Consider the following 24,973-nt stretch of genomic DNA (forward strand, 5'->3'; position numbering starts at 1 on the left):
CCTGGAGTTCTGGCACAAGCACAGAGAGTGGCTGGGGTACACACCACACATGCTCAAAGACAGAGGCTCAGGATAGCACAGCAAGATTACTCAGGTGGCTGGTTTGTGGCACAAAAACCTGACTACTGGACCAGGCATTTTGGACGTGGACAAGTTTAGAGCGGTGCTGAAGAGACAGTAGCTGAAGTGCAGTCATTAGTTCTGTGCAGCTGGGGCTCAGAGAAGCCCCCAGGAGCAGTAAATAGCTCTGGGCTGCTGAAGTTCTGATAGCTCAGTGAAGCTTCAGTTGTTGGCCGCAGCTCCGTTGGGGTGTTGGGGCCCAGAGAAGTTCAGGAGCAATTGTCAGCTAGAAAGCTGGGAGGTGAGCAGCAGTTGTTTGCATCAGTGTGGCTGAGGAGCTGGGACAGTGCTTGTGTTTAGCTGCTAGGGTGTAGCCTGGTCAACACAATGGGACGCAATCCCAGAAGGAGGTCAGCTCAGCTGGAAAAGAAGACCAAGAGAGCTGGATCTGGGAGCAGAGCAGGGAAAGATCTGGAAGAGTGTGCCTCTTGGTGAGAATTGTACCCGTGAAGCTGCTATCGGCTGGGGATCAGGCTGCCTCTTTGAAGAAGAGGAGTTGAAATTCCTCTTGAGGAAGACAGAGTTGCTGAGAAAATTCATGGAATCTCTCTTGGTTGTGTCTGCAGTGTAATGTGCAATTTGTGATCTATTCGACCTCAGTTTACCTGTTAATTCATGTTTACCTCATGTGAATTCTGGACATTACATTATAAGATAGGTAAAGTTGACTGTTTGCTTTTCTGACTTTTGTTTAGTAAAAGCTCCTCTGTTTGTTTAAAACCATGGAATAGTGAGGCTTTATTCCCTTAGTAAGTAACTGTGATTTCAAATTTTGTCTACTTTAAACAAAATGTTACTGGTCCCCAAGGGTTTCATAACAAAATGAAGTCACTGTTGAAGGGGTGGGGGAGGCATTGACTCTGCACAGTGCTGACTTGTCCTTTAGGGGCCTGACTCTGTTCTCCTCAAATGTTGGGATTGCTTGATGACAGAGGCTTCTCCATTTGGATCTGTCCAGGTTTGTTTTTTTATTCCCATGTAATGGCTTCCAGCTTACAGGCTCTGATTGGCTTTCAGAATGTCTTAGTATGTGAGTTTGGGGTGTCCAATGTTGCAGGTTTCCATGCTCAGCCAGCTGTAGCATACTGCCTCTGCTATGTGGGAATCCTCCATAAGAACAATATGGCCAACCCAGTGAATAAACATCTGATACATATAAATAATTGAGTAACACATGGGCCAGGATTTTACAGCCCCTCCTGCCCGGTGGGATATTATAGTCCCGCCGAATTGAATGGAGATTTGAATGGCCTGCCACATCCCCCGGGGGAGAAAATCCGCAGTGGAGCCATAAAATCCTGGCTGTGGGAATAAGGAAATACTTAAACCAAAACAAGTATATACCAAAATTAGCTACACGTTTCATTGAGATGGTAGGACAGCTGAGATCCATGGCCTGAAATTCCTGTGCTTTATGTGATTTCTGAGTTTGAGGAGTGGCTGGAGTCACTTCAGGGCATACAGAACTCTGAAAGTATCCAGAAGGGCATGTTTCAGGAGGTGGTCCCCTAGGAGTTACAGGGCATCCAGGATGATAATAAGTGGTTGCCCATCCAGCAGGATAGGAAGAGGCAGGCAGTGTAGGAATACTCCTAGAGTGTAGACCTCTCAAACTAGTTTACTGCACTGAATACGAGGGTGGTGACGTCTTAGGGGAATGCAGTCCAGAGCACATCCATGGTACTGTAGCAATGCAGTAGTCAGAGGTTAAAACCCACATTACAAGTTAACCTTCCTGCAAGAGCAATAATCCTTGCTCTGCTGAGCTGCAACCAATCCATCTTGAACTAGGTCCCTCCTGCCCTAGAACTGATTCCAAAGCTCCAGATATCCAAAGCCCTCTCTCTTACACCTTTTCACAAGTCACATGTTAACCTGTCTAATCCTACTATTCCTACACTCACTAGCTGTCTTTAACATTTCTTGTTATGCTCTGTCTACTCATGACGGTAACACCCACCATCCATTTCAACCGCTGTTGCCCTGTATCAAGAAATTAAAACTAAATCATAAATATAGTTCACTACTGACAGACTCAATACAGCCAACAATGTCTGATTGTGCAGTACATTGATGTAGAAGACTCTCACTGAGAACAAGTGAAACGTTCATTTACATTTGATAATGATTATTTACTATCAGCAAACAAGCACATAAAAAATTCATGAAACCTGTACAAAACGGACATTTACAGGTTGCTTGGTTGTTGGCTGCTGATAAGAAGTCATCATTTAAAAGGAAACTAAAATGTTGGTGAAAACAAAGAATTACAAAGAACGTACAGCACAAGAGCAAAGAATGTTGGAAAAACTCAGCAAGCCAGGCAACTGAGTTCTGATGAAAGGTCATTGACCTAAAACATTAACTCTGTTTCTCTTCACAGATGCTGCCTGACCTGCTGAGTTCTTGCAACGTTTTTTGTTCTTGTTTCAGATTTCCAGCATCTGCAGTATTTTGCTTTTTATACTTTACAAGAAACAGGCCACTTGGCCCAACTGGTCCATATCGACGTGCGTGCTCCACATGAGCCTCCTCCCACCCGACTTCATCCAATCCTATGAACATAGCCTTCTGTTTCTTTCACCTTCACATATCTATCCAACTTCCACTTCTGGAAGCTTCACCTATATTGTGGCCAGCCCTAGTTTGTCAATGTACCTGCAATGCTGCTTCAAGGTGTGTTCAGTTATGATTCTGAAATCTTCATTGGCAAGATTCTCGGGTCGCTGGGCGGGCGTGGTGTGCGAGCCTGGGAGCGGCCGTGAAATGGGCTGCCACCCGCGATTTCACACTGGCTGGCCAATCAACAGCTAGCTAATATGAAAGGCGTGCTGAAAGGCCCAGCGCTGCTGGGGTCGGGGTGGGAAGAGGGCGAGCGCTGAAGTCAGCATGGGCAAGGGGGAAGCACGCAATGAAAGCTCCCTGAAGGCAGGGAGCTGCCTCGGGGAGCTGAAGAATGTTAAAGCCAAAAATAAACATTATGAAATTCTGAAAAAAATTTCCACCCGTAAGAGTCACTCACCTAAACATATTGATGATAAAAATTCTGTCCAAACATTGTTTTAAAATTAATATTGGGAATCTCATCCTGGGCTCGGATGAGGTTTCCTCAAAAATCCAAAGGTTGCCAGGCCGATTTGTCCCCTCCCCCCGCCAACTGTAACGTTGGACAGGCAGTGAAAAGTCCAGGTCGGTTAATATATTAATGGCCTTAATCGGCCTCTTAATTGTTGGCGGGCTTGCTGCTGACTCTTGCGCGCGCCTGCCAACCAAAATATCGCGTGAATGCGCAATGACATCAGGACGTCAGCGCGTGCTATTTTACACCCGATCGGGTCGGGCATGCGCCTGCACAAGGGACGTAAAATTCTGCCCCGTGTTACTCGTTGATTGTGTAGTTTGGGACAAACCTGCTACGGGCTCCGCCATGTGGTCCCATGGTGCTGCACACTTATTGTTACATCGATGGAGCAGAATGCAGACATGATGAAACTTTACTTTCATCCTCAACACTCCCTACGCCCCTGCCAATGGCACCTGCCTCATCTTGCCCACTTTTGCAGCAGTGAGTAAAAAGTATCTTGGGAAAATAAATTAAGAAGGAACCTATTTCCTCTGAACCAGGAGAGCTCTTTGATATTACCTTCAGTGATTCCATCAATGTCACCTTAGTCACTCTGCTGAAGGATGATCTTCTCAATTTCACTCAGTGGTATCAGGTTCTGGAGCCTACCTCATGGTCATTTCTCTCCTGTGAGGTGCTGCCTTGTCCTGGAAAAACAGAGAAGCCAACGTAAGATGGTGAAATTGTTGGGAAGATTTCCGTAGTTTGAAATTTTGCGATGTTGCACTGGTTGCCGAGCTTCGGTCTAAAGTAGTGGAATTCAGAAAATCAGGTGCAGTGTTCTTTAATCTAGATTTCCAATCTGTGTTCCTGTCAGCTGAAGCTCCAGGCTGTGAGCAAAGTCTTACAAAATTAGAAGCACAGTCATATTCCAGTGCCCTGCAGAAGATCATAGGGACCATCATAACAAGTGCACTCAGAGGGAAGAATTGGTTTTGGGCAAGTCCCTTAAAGACTGTGCCTGAATGAACACCAAGAATATGAATTGTTGGTACAAAGCATGCCTGGGAGTTGGTAATGAGGTATATCAATGTTGAGGCTGCCACTTAGGGTGGAATTTTCAGCTCCTGTTGGTGGCAGGCGTCTTGACAGGCGTGAGCGGACAATATGGCAAGAAGGCCAAAAATCAGTTTTATGCCGGATCCGGCGTGTTTCCTATCACTGCATAATTTATGAGGCGGGAAGGGGACGAGACGGCATGAAAATCCACCATTGCGGCTGGCAGGTTAAATATTTTTAAAATTCATTTAGGGAATGTGGGCATCGCTGGCTAGGCTATCCCTAATTGCCCTCGAGAAGCTGATGGTGAGCTGTCTTCTTGAACTACTGCAGTCCCTATGGTGTAAGTACACCCACAGTGCTGTTAGGGAGGGAATTCTGACCCAGCAGCAGTGAAGGAACGGTGATATATTTCCAAGTCTGGTTGGTGAGTGGCTTGGAGGGGAACTTCCATGTGATGGTTTTCCCATGTATCTGCTGCCCTTGTCCTTATAGATGGTAGTGGTCGTGGGTTTGGAGGGTGCTGCCTAAGGAGCATTGGTGAGTTTCTGCAGTGCATCTTGTAGATGGTACACCCTGCTGCTACTGTTCATCAGTGGTGGAGGGAGTGAATGTTTTTTGTGGAAGGGGTGCCAATCAAGTCGGCTGCTTTGTCTTGGATGGTGTCAAGCTTCTTGAGTGTTGTTGGAGCTGCACTCATCCAGCAAGAGGAGAGTATTCTATCACACTCCTGACTTGTGCCTTGTAGATGGTGGACAGGCTTTGTGGAGTCAGGAGGTGAGTTATTTATTGCACAATTCCTAGCCTCTGACTTGCACTTGTAACTACAGTATTTATATGGCTAGTCCAGTTCAGTTTCTGGTCCATGGTAACCCCCAGGTTGTTGATAGTGGGCGGATTCTGCGATGGTAATGCCATTGACTGTCAAGGAGCAATGATTATTCTTTCTTGTTGGAGATGGTCATCGCCTGGCATTTGTGTGGCACAAATGTTACTTGCCACTTGTCAAACTAAGCATGGGTATTGTCTAGGTCTTGTTGCATTTGGATATGGACTGCTTCAGTGTCTGAGGAATCATGAATGGTGCTGAACATTGAATCATCAGCAAACATCCCCATTTCCGACCTTATGATAGAGGGAAGGTTATTAATGAAATGGTTGAAGATGGTTGGGCCCAGGGCACTATCCTGAGGAACTCCTGCAGTGATGTCCTGGAACTGAGATGGTCAACCTCCAACAACGACAATGATCTTCCTTTGTGCTAGGTAAGACTCTACCCAGGGGAGAGTTTTCCCCATGATTCTTCTTCCCCCAGTGTCTTTTTTCACATCCGCTACCACGCTTAGTGCTAATCTGGGACAATTCTGGCCTATGTCTATTGTCATGTGGCTTAGCATATGTGTCCAAGCATGGCAATGGTGCTGCTGCTGTCCTATCTGAGCTGCGGAAGAATGCTCACTTTTGACAAGCTTTTCTAAGTGCATGGCCACATCCCTCACCCTCTAGCCCCTCACTAGCATATGCTTGTGTACTTCCTTCAGTCTGTGCTGCCTTGCCCACCCCCCACACCCCCCGGCCCCACCCGCACAGCTGCCCTTGTTCCGTCATTGCACCAAAAGCCAGCTGAGAATAATGACTTGCCTCTGCCCCCCATCCCCCTGCCAAATGCATGGCATCCTCGCGAGTGCTGCATAAGGTTGTGTGCACTCATCTCTGAGTTCCCCTCGAAGTTCAGCACTCCAGGCAAAGGCAAGCACTTTCAAAGGCAATCGTAAATCATGCCGCTCTGAAGTCTCGCCGACGTGGGAGGTAAATTTGACGTCGGGGAATGATTCCAGTGTGTAGCCACAATGATGAGCTGCAAATGCATTAAAATTAAGTTCCAGATGTTAGACAGCAGGAAATGGAGCCTGCCATTAATAGACAGAGCGTAAAACTGGTATTCTGCCTTCTCGCCATATTGTCTGCTCTCGCCCGCCATGCTGCCAACAGCAACGGAAAATTCCAGCCTTACACTTACACTGGAAGCAAATCTGGAAGGAGATTACTTCTTCACAATAGTTATGTATGATAACTCTTTAAAAATGCTACAATGCAGCATGAGAGAGATAAAATATCTGCATCGTGTGCATTTTGGATGGTTAATCAATATAATGTCATGGTGGCTAGCCATTTCTTGGCAGTCATGGGGAAGTCTATCAACTTCTTCCAAATTAGATTTTAATTATCTCCAGCTTTCTGTTGTTTAGCTATGGGCAGAATTTTCTGGCTGTCGGGTGGGCGGGCCTGACCCAATCTCCGGTGGGTGGGGAGCTGATCCCCGCCAAGAGAAGCAGGCCCCGTCGCCATTTTAAGTGGGCAGACCTATTAAGGCCCGCCCAGCGTGATATCCGGCGGGAAGCGCCAGGCGCTCCCTGTATGGGCGGGGGAGGGGATTCCCCAAATGCAAGAGTGCGCTCTTTCGCGCATGTGCATGAAAAAGCGCACATCCCCCTGAGGCTAAGTGCTGCCTCAGGGAGATCGCTGACAGCTTTATAAACTTTAAAAACAGAAAAATAATAAAATCCTTAACATGTCCCCCCCATATGACAATGTCACGTGAGATGCGATATGTTAATAAATTTCACTGAAACTTTAATAAACTTTTTAAACCCTACCTGAAACATCATCCCGCGGTGGATGAGGTTTCATGTTTTTTCAGAAGCCCGCCGGGGCTCCTGGCCTGCCCGTCCATCCTGGCCTTTAATTGTTTTAATTATCCTGTCACTGGCCTCAATTGACCATTGACAGGTCGGCGGGCGGACAGCTGATCTTGCTGTACCCCCGCCTTCCTGAAAATGTAAATGGGGCGGGATGATGTCGGGTGTTCCACCTGATGTCTTCCCGTGTCATTTTGCCGTCGGCAAGCCGGACCCGACCCTGCTCGCTGGCTGCAAAATCCAGCCCTATGTGTCTGGTGCCCTGGGAGGGTTTCACAATTAACACCCCCTTACAAGCTTTTAACCATGAAGACTACGTGCATTTCCAACCAAAAGCAGCACGTTTCTGCCTGTTCCGATATAACTCTTTTGAGTACAAACACGTTTCCATCTGTTCCTATTCAGATGAAGTTACATTGTTTCATAGTTTGCCATTGTGAGATTTGAACTCTTGATAATCTTTTAAATCACCATGTTCAATGTAACTCTTTCGAGTACAAACCCGTTTCCATCTGCTTCAGATGAAGTTACATTGTTTCATAGTTTGCCATTGTGAGATTTGAACTCTTGATAATATTTTAAATGAAAACCAAATCAACAAAATTGGGATAAATCAGGCACAGCCCCTAATTCAGGTCAGCTGTAAAACCAAGAACAAAGTTTAAAGGAAACTTACAAACTTTAAATCAAAATGTGATTAAAGGGGTCAACAAAACACCCCAGTCCCCGTGGTGCCCACCGAGCACGGAAGGCCTCGAGAGTGCCAGCAGACACCGCGTGCTCCTTCTCCAGGGACATCCGGCAGCGAAAGTAGCCGCGGAAGAGGGACAAACAATCGGGCGGGACTCCCCTGTCGATCGCCCGCTGCCTGGACCTGTTAATGGCCAACTTGGCCAGGCCCAGGAGCAGGTTCACGAGGAGGTCCTCCTCCTTCCCGACCCCCTTCCGCACCGGGTGCCCATAGATCAGGAGCGTGGGGCTGAAGTGCAAACAAAACATCAATAAAAGGATTTTCAAATAACTAAAAAGGGAGTGCAGCCTACAACACCCTATGTATATATGGTCCACGGAATCCACAAGACCGCAAAAAGAGCATGTGTCCTGAGAGTCCGTGAACCTATGCATCCTCTTATTAAAAGGGACTGCTGCATGCAACACCCTCCAACCCAGGTCCCCGATAGAAAGGGGGAGGATACCTCTGTAGAGGGCCTCCCATCGGGGGCCTCCGCCACCGGACGGCAACAAGGCACGCCAGGGCGTGTCCGGTCGACGGACAAGGGTGAGAAAATGGAAGGTGTGCAGCAGCAGTCCGTACAAAAAGCCCCTCTTTGCCGTGCCAAAAGGCACAGAAGGCATGTCCCCGAGGCGGCTCATATTGCGGGGCACCAGCACCCGAGGGAGGGTTCGGGGCTTGGGGCCAACGTGGAATTCTGTCCGAACAGGGGAACGCTCAGACGGAAGACCACCGCGCACCTGGGCCGCCTCAAGACCCAAAATAACGTCGGGTCCGAGCACGACCGTTCTCAGGTTTTGGATGGCATCGGCTGCGACCTGGACACTCACAGACGCGCGTCGTGCCAACTCCTGCGGGAGCATCCAGCCCAGTCCTCCGCCACCCAGCACGTCCCCGATCCTGGTCACCCCTGCGGCCACAGCCCTCCTCTCCGCCAACCACTGAAAAGGACGGAGGGGCGGATTCCTGAGCAGCGGCTCTCTGACGAGAGCCGTTACTCCTGACGGGGGAGAGCTGCGTCGCGAGGCGACCACTTTCCAGACTTTGATCAGGTCCTGGTAAAAGACGGGCAACGCCTGCAAGGAGCCACCGAGGCCCAGCTGTTCTATAAACAGGAGCTGCACGTCATAATTCAGGCCGTGCACCTGACGGAAGAAATACGTCATCAGGGCACACCATCTAGGAGGAGGCTCGAACGTAGAGGTATCGCTGCAGGGTCTGAAGGCGGAAAGTCGCCACCTGTGTGCGTAGGCACACTAGCGCCTGACCACCCTCCCTAAGCGGGAGACTCAGAACCTCGGCAGCGACCCAGTGCAATCTTTTGTCCCAGAAGAAGTCGACTAACAATCTCTGGATTCTTGTGACAAAGTCCGGGGGAGGGGTCAAAGTGACCAGCCAATACCACAACATGGCGGCGATCAGCTGGTTTATGAGCAGAACTCGACCTCGGTAAGATAGCACTCGGAGCAGTCCTGTCCAGCGCCGCAGGCGAGCAAGGTGAGATCACTTTGAATACACATAACTGCATATAACTTGACATTGTAACTCTTTCGAGTACAAACACGTTTCCATCTGTTCCTATTCAGATGAAGTTGCATTGTTTCATAATTTGCCATTGTGAGATTTGAACTCTTGATACTCTTTTTGAGTAAACCTGTTTCCATCTGTTTCAGATGAAGTTACATTGTTTCATAGTTTGCCATTGTGAGATTTGAACTCTTGATAATCTTTTAAATGAACGTATCTTTGTAACTCTTTCGAGTACAAACACGTTTCCATCTGTTTCAGATGAAGTTACATTGTTTCATAGTTTGCCATTGTGAGATTTGAACTCTTGAGCTTAGGGTTACAAACCCAGTACCATAACCACTTGGCTATTTAGGCCAAGCGCGTGTCATCCTTGCGCAGGGGCCATGCTAAGCTTCTCTGTATCGTTCCAATTTTAGTATATGTGCTGCCGAAGCGAGCACTTAAATTTAAAGGAACCATAGTTTGCTATTGTGAGATTTGAACTCTTGATCTTGGGGTTACAAACCCAGTACCATAACCACTTGGCTATTTAGGCCAAGCCCCTGCTCTAATATATATGAACACAGGAGACTCCCCAGTTAATATCACAACCTGAATACAATTAAAGCTGATCAATATACAATTAACATACACCTATTCCTCCAATGTAAAACACATGTCAAAGTGCCCAAAATGGGAAGTGGTGTCTGGTATGGACCAACACATTTGTCATCCAAAGTGGGGACCACATATATAAAGACCCCTGTATAGGTGCTCAGGATCAGGTCTGAAACAAGCATTTCCCTTTCAGACACAAATAGATGGTTTAACACTTTTGAGTCTTACTTTCCAAAATTCATTCATGGCTGACAGCACCATGCATGCATGGTTGCCTGATTAGATGAGTGCTGATCACGTGGAACAAAGAGGCAACTTCACTGCCCAATTTCACTGAGCTCTGAGCGTGGGGAATGCCACTAGAGGGAAGCTCGCTGTTTGCAGGAAATCCAATGGCGGTGTAGATATTAAAGTCATACAGAATCACCTCTGAGGGGAAGCCATTCTTTAACAGATAAACTGGATAAAGAGTTGGACTTGAATTTTTTTGCCAGAAACGGATGTAGTTGGGTGCAATGCTGGTTTTACACAAAAGCCCAATGTCATTCACCATTGAAGTCAGTGAAGAGTAATATTAGATGGAGTGCTGAGAGTCAGGGATCAAACAGCTTACCAATCCTGGGAAGAATGAAGATTGACTGGACCAGTGGTCTGTATTTTCAATGCCTTGGCATCCTTTCAACAGCCCTCAAACGGACCACTGGTGGCTGCCTCCCAAAAGGTAAGTTTTTATTGATTTACTCAGCCAATTTTGGAGCTGGGAGGGGCAGGAGGGCCCCCTCCCAGCTGCACATTAAATATAGGAGCTGATAATAGCTGCCACTTGCTCCCTTATGCTTCCTTCCTGGACTGTGCCTAATGCTGGTCCGGTCGATCTTCATTCTTCCCAGGACTGGTAAGCTGCTTGACCCCTGACTCTCAGCTCACCGGTAGTAAACAAATAAGGCCAGCATTATTTTATGTGGACATCACATTTTGGGATTAATTTTAACTTAACCTGCCTACCAGGAAACTGGCAGGATTAGGTGGAACACTGGTTTTGCACCCCATCTAATATTACTCTTCACTGACTTCAATGGTGAATGACATTGGGCTTTTGTGTAAAACCAGCGTTGCACTCAACTAGGTCTCTTTCTGGAAAAAAATTTCAAGTCCAACTCTTTATCCAATTTATCTGTTAAAGAATGGCTTCCACTCAGAGGTGATTCTGTATGACTTTAATATCTACACCACCATTGGATTCCCTGCAAACAGTGAGCTTCCCCTAGTGGCATTCCCCATGCTCAGAGCTCAGTGAAATTGGACAATGAAGCTGCCTCTTTGTTCCACATGAGTTCATCACTCATCTTATGAGGCAACCATGCATGACTCCTACTGAGCCCACTCGCAGACTCAAAAGTCAGCACTGCACCAATTTGGCTAAATTAGAGGTTAAAACCTAGGGGCTTAATTTAGCCTAGGAGGCTCTAATTTTTGTGATTATCTACAATGTTTATGTGCATGTTGTGGTTCCTTACTGTGTTAATACTGGAGTCCCAATTTCTTGGTAATCCCGCCATTGAGTAAGAGATGAATGATAGTTACACTGCAGTTCAGTTCACCGTGGATGTACTCAATCTGAAATAGTCTGATTAGGCTTGGCTGTCTGTAGCCATTGATTGAACAAACTCCAGCATAATGGAATTCCTGAAAACCTTCAGCACTACAAGAATACGATTAGTCAAGGAAAATTGCTTAATGAAGCTATTTGTTTAGCCATGGCCTAAAATTCATACTGTATGCTGAATTTTGCAGACTTGACATACCTTTTCTTCAATGGTGAATTCCAAACAGCATCGAATTTAATACCAAACAAACAGTATTGTGCAGACGGACTCCAAATTCTCCCAGTTGTCAAGGCAACCGTTGCACGAAAGCAGAAGCTCCATTGAATTCACAATGGGTTCCTTTAAAGATTGGGGAATATCATTATTTCTCAATCACAGAGCTGCTGGTCTTTTCCTTGAGGATTTGAATAGGCTTTGCCAAGGACAAAGCTGGCAAAGCAAAGCAACAATTGGAGATAATTCAAGAAACTTGCAGATGGTCAGATTTTTCATACACAACACATCAGTAAATTAATTCCTTATGTGATGTAAAAGATTCGCCTTGAGAGCTGTGTACTGGGATCTTGTTTCCCCAGCTAGGCTGCTTGGCTGAAGAAGAACATTTGTAAGGAAGAATTATGGTTGTACCACTAATGTTGGATATTTCATTTCCATCACTGGAAATTTTGAATTAAGTAGCAATAATGACAAATGTAGAAAAAACCTAACAAAATTACAAATAAAGAAAAATACCGAGAAAGATTAATGTCACGCTATATTTAATGGAGCGCACAATTTACAGATGTAACAAGCATAAATACAAGGTCACAGTCGCCACACAAGATTAACTGTGGTATATTGTACTGAGAACCTTAAAATTAGGAAAACCATAAAAAGTTTATTAAAATCTATTGGTTAGTGGTTATTTGGACCAAGACTGCGACTCATAGAAGTTCCAGTGAGAAAGGCCTTAAGCATGATTCTCTAAGTACCAACAGATCAGTCTAATAACAGGAATGATTATTTGGGCAGACCTATACATCACAACCAGGGAAGGATAAACATTAAAGGAAAATTAGCATACAATACATGGAGAGGGGAATGAACAGGTACAGCTGAGCCAACAACAGCTTAATAAAATGGAAAAGGGGAAAATGGAGCCTTTCACAACTGCAGTATCATCAACTCTTAGTCCAGAGCACACTTATAGGTCAACGCAAACTAGATGGCATTGCTCTCTCTCCCTAGAGACCTGAAATGCAATATGGATCTAAAGAATGGGTCAGAGCAGGAGCCACTTCCCACGGAAAGTGCGCTGTCATTCAAGGTCGACATCCAGGGAGAGGGAACGAGCCAGACAGCGTGAGCACTCCGGGTCATGAGAGCGAGACCAGGAATGTAGGAGGAGTTGCTCAAGGTCACATCACAGAAGACGGTCAATGTTCCCACGATGACATAAGTCAAATTCAATTTCGCCTTTGAGACAGACAGATCAGGATTCAAAAGAACATGTGATCTCGGAGGCCGACATGGAGGGGAAAACCAAAGAAGAGATTGAACTACTGAAGCTGTTGGGGTTTTGACACTATGAAGGGCAAGAAACTGGATGGCTCTGTTAAGGCTGACACTGTTAGTGTGCAGCAGAAAAGGAAGTACATGAACAGAAAGGATAGATTTAACAGACCTCTAGATTTCATTGCATAACTCCTTTTTGGCTTGTAATTACATGATGGTAGATGCGACATTCTTTACACTGTGGCCAGGGCGCTGACAGCCATTGCTCATTTGCCATAACTTCCAGACAGAGTCCTGGGTTATTTAGTTTGCACCCTAGAGTATGGCACTGGTGGGAGGCATGGTCTTCAAGCCTGACAGAGAAGGTTTGACTGCATTTGTGATGTTTATTCTGCATATTGTTTTCAAATTACTGTACTATTAGCAAGGAATAAAAATACAAAATGACAGAAAAGAAAAGCCATGAAAATTTGAACCAATTTACAGAAGAACACAAGAAATAGGAGCAGGAATAGGGCAGCTGGATCAAAATCCTGGAATTCCCTTCATAACAGCACTGTGGGTGTATCTACACCACATGGATGCAGCAGTTCAAGATGACAGCTCACATCACCTTCTCAAGGGCAATTAGTGATGTGCAATAAATACTGGCCTAGCCAGCGACACCCAGATCCCACAAATGAATTAAAAAAACACACACACACACAAACACACATACCTGAGAAAGATACAGGTCAAGAAAATAGTGCACTTTTATAAGTTATAAACAAAGGAATAGTTAAGCACTCACGCGTTTAGCTCATTGCAGGAAAAGCAACCGTTATGGGTTCTTTGAAGGAAGCATCTTCATTCTGAAAAGGTAGTTTAGGTGGTTTCAAAAGCATATATCAGCATTTTTGCAGGATTCCCTTGAAGAGAAGGATGTTCAGCTGGTCTTGAAGTGAGTCACTTGTAGTTCTCTTATGAGGACATCAGGTTTCTGTGCTGGCGGACTTTTTGAAAAGGAATAGCTGGGAGACTTTAAGATATAGTCATCGCCAGATTTTTAAAGGCATGAATCTTATTGCCTTTTCCTGTGGCCGCTGTTTCTTGGCATGCTCTCTGTAGACTGACCAGTATCGCTCTGGTTCTTGGGATAATAGATTTGTTATCTGAAGACAGTTTCTGTCGATGATCACCCAACCAAATACTTAAATTGTCCACCCAGAATGGTTTAAAGTGAGAAGCTATTGTGATACAATGGAGACTGAATGGGGTGTCTGTTCACACCCACTTATGGTAACTTTGCTTCAGCGCCTTTCTTTGCTAAGTTTCAAATTTAGAAGTCTATCCTTTCTTTGCAAAGTTTCAAATTTAGAAGTCTATTGATTTTGACATTTGGTAAATCACATAAAATAGCTGGCCTAAATTCCACAGATGGGTTCTGTCTGGGTATGTCCATTCAAAGGGACAGGCCCCTGCACAAGGTTATTCAATCAGGGACTTTTGGGAGTCTTGAGACAGAAATTGAAAAAATCATCTGAACTTTCAGCAGCCATCTTAGCAGTCTTGCTAGTGTCCATTTTTAAATAAGAGACAGTTTCATAAGAGTTTATACTGAATGTAGCCCATGGTTAAAGTAATGAATAGGACATGCCTTCACTGGGAATGACACCCTCCATTCTCCCTCTCACAACCATACCCGCAACCCACTCCCTCAACATACACTATAAACAGCACTCAACAGCCATTTAATATCATCATGAAACCATTGAGAAGCTCATAAATCTGTCAAAATAGCCAAGATCACATTCCCTTTCACAGCTTTTTTTTATTCATTCATGGGATGTGGACTTTGCTGGCTGGGTACACCCACTGTGCTATTAGGAAGGGAGTTCTGGGATTTTGACCCAGTAACAGGGAAGGAACGGCAATATTTTCCAAGTCAGGATGGTGAGTGACTCAGAGGGGAACTTCCAGTTGTTGTGTCCCCATGTATCTGCTGCCCTTCTGCTTCTCGATGGTAGAGATTGTGGATTTGGAAGGTGCTGTCTAAGGAGCCTTGGTGAATTCCTACAGTGCATCTTGTAGATAGTACACACTGCTACTACTCTGCGTTGGTGGAAGGAGTGAAAGTTTGTGGATGTGATGCCAATCAAGTGGGCTGCTTTGTCTTGGATGATGTCGAGCTTCTTGAGTGTTGTGGCAGCTGCACTTATCGAGGCAAGTGGGGAGTATTCCATCACACTCCTGACTTGTGCCTTGTAGGTGGTAAACAGGCTTTGGGGAGTCAGGAGGTGAGTTACTCATCACACAATTCCTAGCCTCTGACCTGCTTTTGTAGCCACAGTATTTATATGGCTAGTCCAGTTCAGTTTCTGGTCAATGGCAACCCCCAGGATTGGGGGTTTCAGTGATGGTAATGCCATTGAACATCAAGGGGCGATAGATGGATTGGAGATGGTCATTGCCTGACACTTGTGTGGCGCAAATATTACTGGCCACTTGTCAGCCCAAGCCTGGACATTGTCCAGGTCTTGCTGCACTTGGACATAGACTGCTTCAGTTTCTAAGGAGTCGCTAATGGAGCTAAACATTAGTGTACATCCCCACTTCTGTCCTTATGATGGAGGGAAGCAGCTGAAGATGGTTGGGCCTAGGACACTACCCTGAGGAACTCCTGCCATGATGTCCTGGAGCTGAGATGATTGACTTCCAACAACCACAACCATCATCCTTTGTGCTAGTTATGACTCCAAACATTGGAGAGATTTCCCCCGATTCCCATTGACTCCAATTTTGCTATGGTTCCTTGATGCCACATTCAGTGAAGTGTGGCCTTGATGTCAAGGCAGTCACTCTCACCTCACCGCGGGCATTCAGCTCTTTTGTCCATGTTTGAATCAAGGCTGTAATGAGGTCAGGAGCTGAGTGGCCCTGAAAGAACCAAAAGTGGACATCAGTAAGCAGGTTATTGCTAAGTAAATGCCGCTAGATAGCACTGTTGATGACCCCTTCCATCACGTTACTGATGATGGAGAGTGGACTGATGGGGCGCTTATTGGCCGGGGTTGGATTTGTCCTGCTTTTTGTGTTGGGCAATTTTCCACAAAGCCGGGTAGATGCCAGTGTTGTAGCTGTACTGGAACAGCTTGGCTAAGGGCATGTCATATTCTGAAGCACAAGTCTTCAGTACTATTGCCAGAATATTGTCAGGCCCATAGCCTTTGCATTATCCAGTGCCTTCAGCCATTTCTTGGTATTGTGTGGAGTGAATTGAATTGGCTGAAGACTGGCATCAGTGATGCTGGGAATCTCTAGAGCAGGCCAAAATGGATTATCCACTCCGCACTTCTGGCTGAAGATTGTTGCAAATGCTTCAGCCTTATCTTTTGCACTGATGTGCTGGGCTCCTCCATCATTGGGAATGGGGAGACTTGTGGAGCCTCCTCTTCTACTGAGTTGTTTACTTGTCCTCCACCATTCATGACTGGATGTGGCAGGGCTACAGATCTTTGATCTGATCCGTTGGTTGTGGGATCATTCAAGACTGGGCATCCATGTGGCACTGTGGGCCATCAGCAGAAGCAGCATTGCACTCAAACACAATCTGTGCCACTACTCCATTGCCTCCCCCATTGTTGAGCAGAATCCATTATTGGGTTTGGACATCAGCCAAACGTTCACAATGAGATTCAACTGACCAAAAGTGTTAACAACCTATGCTGAGCTGGATCCACTCATAAGTTTGGAACTCAATCACACATTCATAATAAAACTCAATTGAATAACTGTGCCAACAAACTCTCCTGAACAAAATTCATTAAAACCTTTGAAGGCAGCCAGACCCTTAGCCAACCGACCAAGGTTTTGAAACGACCAAACAGATAGCTGACCTGAACTTCAAAGTTAATGAAAGGTCATCCAGCCATCAAAGCTTTGAAACAGCCAAACAGATGACTGAGCTGAACTTTAAGGGAAAATAGTTGAAGCTCTGGGCACATTTCACACCCATCATCTCTGGATTTCACTATTGTAAAATGATGAGTGGACAATGTATTCTAAAGTGTCTGAAGACCTTTCCAATTTCACAATGCTGTTTATTCCCTTGACAGCTAGCCAGATATCAGAAGTGACAACCTGGCAACCACATTACTTAATGGTCACTTATCTTTTTAAAACAAAGCTCTATCACCACTCACTCTGTCAAAAGCACACTTAACTTATGATACATTATTTTATAATGACATGGAAGTTGGCAACACTTTTTGAACTCAAGGCTTCATACAGTTCTCGTCACCAAACCAATGTTCACCCATGGTGCATGACACCTCTGTGCTAGTATGAATCATGTCACTATCCAAAACTGACTCCAATCCATGAGAATTGCAAAGGCCTGAAATGCCCGCTTTCACAATGGTGCAGCATGTGGATTCCCAGCCCGCCCCTTAGCCCGCACTGCTATAAAGGATGTGATAACTGGACATTTAGAAAAGAATAGTAAAGTTGGGCAGAGTCAACATGGATTTATGAAAAGCAAACCAAGTTCGACAAACTTGTTGAATTTTTTTGAGGATCCTACTTGTAGCATAGATAAAGGAGAACAACTGGATCTGGTGCATTTGAATTTTCAGAAGGCTTTGGTTAAGGTCCCACACAGGAGGTTAGTAAATAAAATTAGGGTGCATTGAATTGGGGTAAATATAATAGAATGAATTGAAAATTGGTTAGCAGACAGAAAGAGAGTAGGGGTAAACAGATCATTCCCAGGATGGCAGGCTGTTACTAATGGGGTACCGCAAGGATCAGTGCTTGGCCCCCAGCTGTTCACAATCTATATAAATGATAAGACCATAAGACATAGGAGAAGAAATTAGGCCATTCGGCCCAACGAGTCTGCTCCGCCATTCAATCATGGCTGATAAGTTTCTTAACCTCATTCTCCCGTCTTCTCCCTGTAACCTTTGATCCCCTTACCAATCAAGAACCTATCTATCTCAGTCTTAAATACACTCAATGACCTGGCCTCCACAGCCTTCTGTGGCAATGAATTCCATAGATTTGGACGTGGGGACCAATTGCAATATTTCCAAATTAGCTGATGATGCCAAACTGGGTGGGAATGTAAGTTGTGAGGATGATACAAGGAGGCTTCAGCAGGATTAGGAAAGGCTAATTGAATGGGCTAGAATATGGCAGATAAAATATAAAGTGAATAAGCCTGAAGTTATTCACTTTGGCAGAAAAAAACAGAAAAGTAGAATATTCCTTAAATGGTGAAAGGTTGAGAAGTGTGAGTGATCAAAGGGGTCTGGGTGTCCTTGTTCATGAGTCACTAAAAGTTAGCATGCAGGTGCAGCAAGCAATTAGGAAGGCAGATGTTATGTTGGCCTTCATCACAAGGGGATTTGAGTACACAAGTAAGGATGTCTTGATGCAGTTATATAGAGCCGTGGTGAGACTTCACCTGGAGTATTGTGCACAATTTTGGTCTCGTTATCTAAGGGAGGAAGTGCTTGTGATAGAGGAGTGCAAAATAGGTTCACCAGATTAATCTCTGGGATGGTGGGATTGCCGTATGATGAGTGATTGAGGAGACTGGATTTGTATTCCCTAGAGTTTTGAAGAATGAGGCGTGACCTCATTGAAGCTTACAAAATTCTCACAGGGTGTGACAGACTGGATGTGGATAAGATGTTTCCCCTGGCTGGTGAGTCTAAAACCAGGGGACATAATCTCAGGATAAGAGGCAGGCCATTTAAGACTAAGGTGAGGAGGAATTTCTTCACTCAGAGAGTGGTGAATCTTTGGAATTGTCTACCCCAGAGGACTGTGGAAGCTCAATCATTGAGCATTTTCAAGACAGAAATGGATACATTTCTGGAGACTAATGACAACAAAGGATATGGAGATAGTGCAGGAAAGTGGCATTGCGGTAGATGATCAATCATGATCTAATTGAATGGTTTGAGCAGTCTCAACAAGCCAAATGGCCTACTCCTGTTCCTATGTTCCTATGCTGAAAATTGCCGGCACCAAGAATGGGAGCAGGAGTCTTGGATTCGGTTTCTGTCCACCATTTATCAAGCCCAACCGACATCTTATGGCTCAACACCAGGATGGGAAAATCCAGCCACAATTCTTGTCGGACCTCTTGAAGAGCAGCAGTGTCTAATTCATCGGGTGGGTCAAATCCAACACTCAGGTCCACACTTCTGGTCAAAAATGGGAAGCCTGTATTTCATTTAATAAAGAATTTCTTAATTGGTGTAGCATATGATTAAGCCATTAGATAATAATGGGGCATCTGGCACTATGATTGTGTTATTATGCTATCACTTGGTTAGAAATATGATGCTTGCTGGCAGATCGGATCAGATAAATGCCCTGACGAGCGTTCTTTGTTAGTGTTAATTCAAATAGCCTAGATTGCATTGTACATAGCACAAGAATTAGGTTCTATGCTAGGTGAATAATTAAGTATATATTCCTAGTAAGTTTTGTTTAAATTTCTAGATTTTTCCTTAATTAATTCAAATTCTTAAGCTGCCTGTGATGAGATTTCAACTGATGTTGTCTAGATTATTAGTCCACTAACGTAACAACTACCACAGTATATTTATATTTCCATTAATCAGCACTGCAGGAATGGAAACGACAATTTTGATGACAATTTGTGTAGTTCCCTCAAAAGAGCTACAACACAGGGTTAGGCATTCTCTTAGTGGCTGGTTACTTTATCAATATCCATTATAAAACATATTAATCTCATTCATCTAACTCAAAAGCTCTGCGCAACATCTGGATAAAAGTCTCATTGCATATTACTGTAGCAGTCACCACCCATTATCCGTGATTATTACAGATTATTTTTAAGAGGCCTGTAAGGGCTCACTGCTTTGGTTATTGTCTGTATTATCACAATGTATATCCTGTAGTCAAGTATGATAAATGTTGGTTTGAAAACAGGCCTTGATATAACAAAAATGTTTTGTATCCATTCTTAGTATTCTTGTGGTAATTCTTAGTAAGTCTTAGAAAATTTGAATTCTATATACAATAAGCTTCAATTTACATAAAACAATGGGCTCCAGATCAGCTTCGGGCTTGACATTACAAAGACGCCAACATGTTGTTCAGATCTGTCAGTGGCAGGTGCATGGCAGCAGCTGTGTGATTTTTGTTCCAATCTTCTCACCTTTCCTGTGAGGCAGATCCTCATAGCCCTGAGATTAAGATCCTATCTTGTGGAGAATTACAGGTGTGAGTCCATTCTTTATTATTCAGTTGCAGAATGTATTGTTGTATCAATCAACTTTGCTTTATGTCTCCATTTGCTGATTTATAACATCACCTGTTTTGATTTAGCGAACTTAATAGTTTCATAGAGCATTCTAAAATTCATCACTGTTAAAATTCTTAGGCATATATAATCCAAAGAGAACCTTGATACTAAAACTAATATGTGGCTATGTTGGATTATTATGCTTTCACTTCAGTACCTCGGGCTTCACTCCAACATAGACAAATGATATAAGAATCTTCTACATCTCCAGCTTGCTAAGACTTGGCAACAAAATGAGCTTGGGCAGTCTGCAGTTCTCAGCAGACACCTCACAAAGCCACTGTGTATTAAAGTTTAATTGGCACTAACTTGTCGATCGCACTGTGAGAAGCTGCAGTAGTGTATATAAGGGAAGGAATTGCCGTTCTGATGGCTTTGACGGCTGACCCAAAAGGCACAAAAGATTGAGAATAAAGCATGAGTTTTGTCTGCCTCACAAAATATCTAAGATATATAACTGTGGAGGCTCAGTCACTGAGCATATTCAAGACAGGGATTGATAGAGTTCTAGATATTAAAGATATCAAGGAGTATGGGAATAATGCAGGAAAATGGCACTGAGGTAGATCAGCCATGATCTAGTTTAGTGGTGCAGCAGGCTCAAGGGGCCAAATGGCCTACTCCTGCTCCAATTTTCTATTTCCCTATGATACTAATTCATGTTACCACTTTGTACATTGCGTGATATATATTTATTCACTGATTGATCAATAAGGGTTACCCTTAACAAAAACAGAATTACCTGGAAAAACTCAGCAGGTCTGGCAGCATCGGCGGAGAAGAAAAGAGTTGACGTTTCGAGTCCTCATGACCCTTCGACAGAACTTGCGTTCGAGTCCAAGAAAGAGTTGAAATATAAGCTGGTTTAAGGTGTGTGTGTGGGGGGGCGGAGAGATAGAGAGACAAAGAGGTGGAGGGGGGGGTGGGGGGGTGTGGTTGTAGGGACAAACAAGCAGTGATAGAAGCAGATCATCAAAAGATGTCAACGACAATAGTACAATAGAACACATAAGTGTTAAAATTAAAGTTGGTGATATTATCTAAATGAATGTGCTAATTAAGAATGGATGGTAGGGCACTCAATGTATAGCTCTAGTGGGTTTTTTTTTATATAATGGAAATAGGTGGGAAAAGGAAAATCTTTATAATTTATTGGAAAAAAAAGGGGAAGGGGGAAACAGAAACGGGGTGGGGATGGGGGAGGGAGCTTACGACCTAAAGTTGTTGAATTCAATATTCAGTCCAGAAGGCTGTAAAGTCCCTAGTCGGAAGATGAGATGTTGTTCCTCCAGTTTGCGTTGGGCTTCACTGGAACAATGCAGCAAGCCAAGGACAGACATGTGGGCAAGAGAGCAGGGTGGAGTGTTGAAATGGCAAGCGACAGGAGGTTTGGGTCATTCCTGCGGACAGACCGCAGGTGTTCTGCAAAGCGGTCGCCCAGTTTACGTTTGGTCTCTCCAATGTAGAGGAGACCACATTGGGAGCAACGGATGCAGTAGACTAAGTTGGGGGAAATGCAAGTGAAATGCTGCTTCACTTGAAAGGAGTGTTTGGGTCCTTGGACGGTGAGGAGAGAGGAAGTGAAGGGGCAGGTATTGCATTTTTTGCGTGGGCATGGCGTGGTGCCATAGGAGGGGGTTGAGGAGTAGGGGGTGATGGAGGAGTGGACCAGGGTGTCCCGGAGGGAGCGATCCCTACGGAATGCCGATAAGGGGGGTGAAGGGAAGATGTGTTTGGTGGTGGCATCATGCTGGAGTTGGCGGAAATGGCGGAGGATGATCCTTTGAATGCGGAGGCTGGTGGGGTGATAAGTGAGGACAAGGGGGACCCTATCATGTTTCTGGGAGGGAGGAGAAGGCGTGAGGGTGGATGCGCGGGAGATGGGCCGGACACGGTTGAGGGCCCTGTCAACGACCGTGGGTGGAAAACCTCGGTTAAGGAAGAAGGAGGACATGTCAGAGGAACTGTTTTTGAATGTAGCATCATCGGAACAGATGCGACGGAGGCGAAGGAACTGAGAGAATGGGATGGAGTCCTTACAGGAAGCAGGGTGTGAGGTGCTGTAGTCGAGAAAGCTGTGGGACTCAGTGGGTTTGTAATGGATATTGGTGGACAGTCTATCACCAGAGATTGAGACAGAGAGGTCTTCTTGACTTTGACTTCAGATTTGGATGCAATTCAGATGGCTGGATGTAAATATTTTGTTTTACATCATACAAACTTTAGATTTGAAAAGCCGAATAAAATTATACACTGGAATTTAAATTTGAACTGTACAAAGCTAAACTCTGGCTGCTTGACTGCAGCATTTAGGATATTTTAACTTTTTTATTGTTAGTGATTGTACAAGGTATAAGAAAAACAGGCTGCAAACTCACATTTGATTCCCTTATCTAGAATTGTTTATCACCAGTTAGTTTTAATATCTCCTCAAGGTGACAAATGTAGAATTGCACTGTTCATGTGCTTTTTACTCATTCATGCGATGTGGGCAACACTGGCAAAAGTCAGCATTTATTTACCTAAAATCCTATTTACCCTTGAGAAGGTGGTGGTGAGTCACCTTCTTGAAATGCTGCAGTCCATGTGCTGTAGGTACATGCACAGTGCTGTTAGGATTCCAGGATTTTGATCCAGCGATAATGAAGAAATGGTGATGTAGTTCCAAGTCAGGGTGGTGTGTGGCTTGTAGGGGAACTTGCAGCTGGTGGTGTTCCCATGCACCTGTTACCTGCTCTTTTAGCTGGTAAAGGTCATGGATTTGGAAAGTGCTGTCAACAGAGCCTTGTCAAGTTGCTGCAGTGTATCTCATAGATGGTACACACTGTTGATTTTATATTAATTGTGTTTAATTGTCTGTTACATCAATCACAATGATGATGCATCATAAGTATTCTGCGCTTACACATCTTTGTAACTGGAATCCTCCTGTCCTAAACTCAACACCTCTTCAGTCAAGGCCATATCAGCAAGAGGATAACAGGACATGATGCGAAAACATCAAAAAATTGCATTTTCAAAACCAGTACACTCAGAAAATAGCCAAGGAATATTATTGTGAAAGCTTCAAGGCAGTCAGGGCCAGTCAGCTTGGTGTCAAAGCAGTTTTTGGATGTATAGATCCTAATGCAATGTGTGTTTAATCTGCACTCATACTCAATACTTCTTGAGTGAAAGGATGGTCATTCGACTTTCTGAATTCTTACAATGCCAAAAGGATCTGTGTGTTGCTTCAATTGACCAATTTAATATTGACAGCTTCACCAACTTGAACTTGGGGATTTAGTGTTGAATGGGATTGTAAATTTAAGGGGCAGAATCTTCTGGCTGGCATGCAGGTGGCGGAGTCCACACGGCAGCGCTTAAAATGTCACACGCTGACGTTACGCGAGCATCCCGACGTCAGCGCGTGGCATTGCGATATTTCGGACGGCGGGCGCGCTATGCAGTGGGACACATGCCCACCATTAATTAAAGGCTTTGTTAAGGCCATTAACTCTCCAATCAGCCAGGATTTTGAGAGGCCCGTGCAAACTTCAGCTCGGTGCACAGGCCCAACGGGCAGGCGGGTAAGTGAGTCTTTTACAAACCTCATCCAGTGGCAGCATGAGGTTTGATATCGGGTTTAAAAACTTTTATTAAAGTGTTTGTGTTCTTCACTAACATGTCCCATCGTGTGTGACATTTTCACATGAGGGGGACATGTTAATGACTTTTTAATTTTCTATATGTAGAGTTTCACAGAGTTTCAGCACTTAGCCTCAGGGAGAGGTGCGTTCTTTCATGTGCATGCGCAAAAAAGTGCACTCTGGCAGTTGGGGAATCCCGCCACCGCCCCCCCCCCCCCCCCCGCCCACTGCACAGGAAGCGCATAGCACTTTCCGTCGGGCAGCACGCTGGGTGGGCCTTAATTGGCCCACCCACTTAAAACAGCGGCGGAACCCAGTTCGGCGGCGGCGATCAGCTGCCCACCCGCCCATCAAGGGAGGGCAAAATTCTGCCCAAGGAATTTACTGATAGACAGTCAGCAGGGTAGATAGCAGTTTATTATGGTGCCCTTTGATTTTACTAGTTACTACATTCAGCATCATTACATTTTCAATTTTTCAAAATGGAAGGGCCATTTGCAAACATGTCTGCATTTACTGAACAGATTTTACTGAAAATTTGGTTATATTTTCATGTCTTCAAATAGAATGTTAACGTATTTGACAACTAAATAGATGAAGACTTTTCATGTAGGAGTGTCAATACAGCACATCAGCACTGATGAATTTTGCAAGCAGTCCTCAAACAGACATTAGGCCCCTTATGCAGGAAACCTAAAACATGTTTCAGGTTCCAGTCCAGTATGCCTTAAAATTGCCCAAACCATTACGACTGTGGCAGTATTTTAGACATCCTTGGGATACAGGAGACAGCCCTGAAAAATTGGTAAATTTTGACATCATTTTATGCCTTAATAGGGTTGAAACAGGATCCAGTTTCTGGGCTACATTTATGTCTCAATTATTGCCTGGAGTTAAAGGATAGATTGCATCATAGTCTTCAAACAGTAGCATCATAATTTATCAGTCAAATAATGTAATAATAATTATACTGAATAAGTCTTCAGGGAAAAAACCTTGGTTTTATAATACAAGGCATGAAAAGCTGTGCTAGTGGATTTTTGCCAACAGAAAAACTTGTCCACATGTTATATCTGAGATAGAATCAGTGATGGCTGAGTTTGTGGAATAGGGTAAA

General features: G+C 44.6%; 1 non-coding gene across 1 annotated transcript; it reads right to left on the minus strand.

Annotated features, from left to right (window-relative positions):
• Positions 1-9,537: 9,537 nt before the first annotated feature.
• Positions 9,538-9,645, minus strand: LOC121285348. Its single transcript, XR_005944646.1, has one exon. It is a non-coding gene; the product is annotated as a U6 spliceosomal RNA (small nuclear RNA).
• Positions 9,646-24,973: the final 15,328 nt, after the last annotated feature.

Source organism: Carcharodon carcharias, chromosome 12, assembly GCF_017639515.1.
Source record: "Carcharodon carcharias isolate sCarCar2 chromosome 12, sCarCar2.pri, whole genome shotgun sequence".
Taxonomy (NCBI): domain Eukaryota; kingdom Metazoa; phylum Chordata; class Chondrichthyes; order Lamniformes; family Lamnidae; genus Carcharodon; species Carcharodon carcharias.